The following is a 4,268-nucleotide window of genomic DNA, read 5'->3' on the forward strand; positions in this document are numbered from 1 at the left end:
CCTCATTTATGTGTGAGTTATTTTGGGTTAGATGCCACTAATTTTACCTCATGGCATGAGAGACTGTTGAAAGCTGAAGATCAGAAGACTGAGAAACAAGGAATATTGTGTTGGTTTGCTAAATTTAGCACAACTTGGATCCAGGGCATCTCAGGTTGTGAACCACTCACTGACCTGCCCTTGGTTCTCCTGTAATTCTTTGAAACCTAGAGCTTCTTTAACTTTATTATGGCCTTTGAATTAGGATTAACTCAGCAGGCTGGAAGAAGAGAGAAAAAGCCAGTACAGTGCTTTCGGAGTCAAGCCTTCATACGGACTTTTTTTTTTAATCAAAGTGTTACAATAGCTTTACAAAACATCTGAGTACCTCTTAAAGCAAATAGTTGCTCATGGATTAATTTTTATGTAAATGAACCAACTGGGTCTGAATTCAATATATTTAAAGTTAAAAGATTTGGTTTAGATTAATAAATTTATCACATCATTTCTATCACTATTATTATATCATCAAGGAAAGTTGGGAACATTTATAAATAACTGGATTTGTCATTGTATAGAAATAGCAGAACACTGGCAATACAGGACGAAATAAAATAAGACTATAATTGTGAATATGGACATGTATATATTGTGTGTGTGTCTGTTTAAACTTCAGATAGATAGCCTTTTTTTTTTTTTTTTTGGTCTGCACTCAGGAAATTTAAATCAAGTTTAAATCAGAAAATTTTCCCTGGCTCTTACTAGCTGTTTGGCCTTAGGCACATTTTTTACATTTCTTTGGGCCTTAGTGTGTAAAATTAGAAAAATGATGCCATGCATGGAACTGTGAGGATTAACTGAAAACATATTTAATATATGTGATACCATGCTTGGTACACAGTAGGTACTCAATATGTTTGTTCTTAGAGGACTTGTTTTTGAAAATGACTTTTCACTTAGATTTTCTGTTCTCCCTCATGGGGTTTAATCATTGTTGATATTAGATTGAACCAAAGAAAGTCTGCCACCACATAGACATTCAGACTTGGGAATAAAAACACGAATAAGTAAAACATGTTTTATATCTTTATTCTCAAGAACATAGTAGTTTTCTTTTTTGTTTTTGTTTTTTAAGCAAATGACACTGGGTCTGTTTTGTTTTTGTTTTTTAAGCTTATGACACTGGGTCTGGAGGTGAGGCAGTGTTCAGAGAATTTTGGCATCTTTGCCGAACTAATAATACTTTTGTTTGTATATATGTATGCAAACCTGTACTTATATCCCTATTGCAGATATACACACATAAAAATATGAGATTACACTTCAAGATGGTGAAAAGTTGTGTCATAAAAAATGATATGTCTAATAGGTTCCATTTTTGAGAGAGGAGAAAGACATTGTCATATTGGGGAAAGGAAGAATGGAAGGAATGGAACTTGGACTTGGCCTTGAATAATGATCCCTTGGGCTGGGATATGAGGAAAGGTATATGATGGGAAGAAAGTAGGTTAATACTTTGGGGATAGAGAATATATATGACATAGATCTGATGGGAAGAAAATTAGCCTGTTTAGAGATATTTGGTATTTTGGTTTACTGAGAGGTCATTATTGAAGAGTGTAATCTTTTCAACTTTGTGTTTATTATTGCCTCCTTAAGGAGCTTTTGTAAACTCTTTTATTTTATTTTTTTTTAATTTTAGAGATTGTCCCCTTCCCCTGTGAAGTTTTAATACCACAGATATACTTTTATCTGTTTGTATACTGTGCTCCTTTATAGGACCCAAAACCACTGTATTAGCTAACATCTTTTTTCACCCCTCCCACCCAAGAACCAATTTTCATCTCCTTATGGGTGATGTCACCACTGCTAAGAAAGTGTACTATACTGGGACCAATAGCTTAGGAGCCTTTCATGTTCAGTTGAAAAGCATGTACCTTATTATCCTTCAGGATTTCATTATTCTCTTCATAATTTTGGATTTCATTCTTGATAGCTTGAGTGACCCTTTGGATAGTTTAAACCACAGGACATGGGGATCTTCGATTCTTAATTTTCATTACCCTATACTGATTCTGAATCTTAGTTATATAATCTTGTTGGATATGTAATGAGTGATGAATGTGTCTGTGTACGTGTATAGTATAAGCAAATAATATATTTGTGTGTGTGTATAAATGGTAGGATTTGTGTTGGAGGGAAAATGTTTTAATGGTCTCAAAATAACAGCTTTGCCTTAAGAGGAAGCATTATTGAACTCAATTCTTGTATTTCACAGGATTCGGAACTATACCATGTACAGACAAGCATACAGCACGCAGCCCATCTATAAGTGCTGCCCGGGTCGGAGCCTGTGGGACCATGAACCTGGCTGCCCACACTGTAAGTTCTCATTCTTCCAGTTCAACACTCTGTCACGAGAACTAATGGTTTCCCTGTTTTGGTCTCCAATCATACCATGCCTGTCAAGTTTTAGGCATCTTTAGAATCACCACAGATTCAGAACAACCCTTTGGACTGAAAATTCACATTTGACATGTGCAAAAAAAGCACAAAAAGCTTTTCTGTTAAGCATTCCTAATGACAGGTCAGAACTCAGAACCCAGAGAACTGTTGCTTTATATTCTGTCTCTTTATTTAAAAGACAGTTTATTTAAAGCCAGACAGGTTACACCTTGACTTTTATCTCCCTTTTCTGTTTGCCCCTTTCCATATCATCAAATTTGTAATCCACAGTTGATTCAAAAGTCTGGAGGGAAATCACTGTACTAAATCTAAATGGGATTTCTCAACCTGTGCTTGTCATGATTAATTGCAGAACTCTGGAGGCAGTTTACTTTTTAAGATGAGGTATGCAGTTCCTTTTGCAAACCTCTGGTGAGGGTGTTCCAGAACCTTTGGAGTATGTTTGACAGCACTCAAACAGCCGCACTCATGGCATTATAGAGTTCATTTATGCCCAGAGAAATGGCTCTGTTTAGCTACTCCCTTCCCTATGTGTTTATGGTTATTGTGAAGTCACTTAAAATGCTTCAGTGTGTTGCAATCAATGCAGCACCACAGTACAACCATTCATCTCTCCTGCTATCCTGTACCCTCGGGAGTTTGTAGGCATCCTGCTTCCTTCCCCACCGTGCTTCCTGCTCTTGAAATATCTTAGTGAAGTTGCCGCAGGCTTCCCATGTTAAGTAGGCTTAGTGTTGAGTGGTGCACCAAGGGTCAGGTGTATTTGCATGCTGTGTGAGACCACTGCAGCTGGCTGGTTTAAGCTCAGTTGAAAACATCTGCCCACAATGTCATTTCGACAATGCTATAAACTCCTGGAAATTAATGACTGTGAGATGACTGCTTTATATTGTTGATGACACCTGTCATAGTCCTTTGCCTCTGGTGAATATTAGTATTTCTCACTTGACTTTTCGATTGTTTTGGTCCCATGGTCATCTTCTCCATGGTAATTCTTTATCCTAGTGCTACCCAAACTTGGAAATGAATACAAATCATCTAGTATCAAGTTAAAATGTGGATTCTGACTCAGTAGGTCTGGGTAGAGTCTGAGAATCTGCATTGGTACAAGCTTCTAGGGCATGTGGATGATAACAGAGGCCCACATGGCTTTAAACAGTAAGGCCTTAACTTATCATGAAAACATTGTGTGATCTTGCCTTGAAATACAATTTCCAGATTGTATTTTCATTAGTGACGTACTGATGAGGATTTTCTTTTTCTCCGTCAACTCCATTTGTTCTCTCACCGTCCTTGTCTATACTGCTTTTAGCTGTCTCTGCAGTGGGGACATGTTTCAATGGAAAGAGGTGCTCAGACAGTGAGGCCCAGTGGTGCCGGTGCTCAGAGGGTTTCCAAGGCCCCCACCGTCAATATGGTGAGTCGCCAACAAGACTATTTGATTAAGATTTGGAGCTGTCTGCTTTGCTTTTAGGGGCCAGCCAATTTTGTCGATTCAGACTAATGGCAGGGTTATCCCTCCAGAGACTGGAGAGCATTAAAAATGAGCCACTAAGCAAAAACCTACAACCTACAGGGTACTCAGCCTCACAAAATATGCTTTGCAGTTTAGTTTTAATTATTCACTATAAGAGTTCAAAGGGTAGCAGTAAGTACAAAATAGTCTGTTTTGTAAAGGAAATGGTAGCTTAATAAGAAAACCTCATTCTGACCTCAGATGTTAAATCTTTAACAGTGCAATGGTTTGAAAGTGCTGGTACAGTATTTTTCTGTGAGGTATCTGTGGTTTGTGGATGAAGTGGGGATTAGCACAAATTCAATGT

At 37.6% G+C, this 4,268-nt stretch overlaps 1 long non-coding RNA gene across 1 annotated transcript; it reads left to right on the plus strand.

Annotated features, from left to right (window-relative positions):
- Positions 1-1,289: 1,289 nt before the first annotated feature.
- Positions 1,290-3,866, plus strand: LOC123394351. The gene is made up of 3 exons (XR_006609027.1): positions 1,290-1,464; positions 2,258-2,361; positions 3,758-3,866. It is a non-coding gene; the product is annotated as an uncharacterized LOC123394351 (long non-coding RNA).
- Positions 3,867-4,268: the final 402 nt, after the last annotated feature.

Source organism: Mustela putorius, unplaced genomic scaffold (genome assembly GCF_011764305.1).
Source record: "Mustela putorius furo isolate JIRA1106 unplaced genomic scaffold, ASM1176430v1.1 tig00003834_pilon_pilon_pilon, whole genome shotgun sequence".
Classification (NCBI taxonomy): Eukaryota; Metazoa; Chordata; class Mammalia; order Carnivora; family Mustelidae; genus Mustela; species Mustela putorius.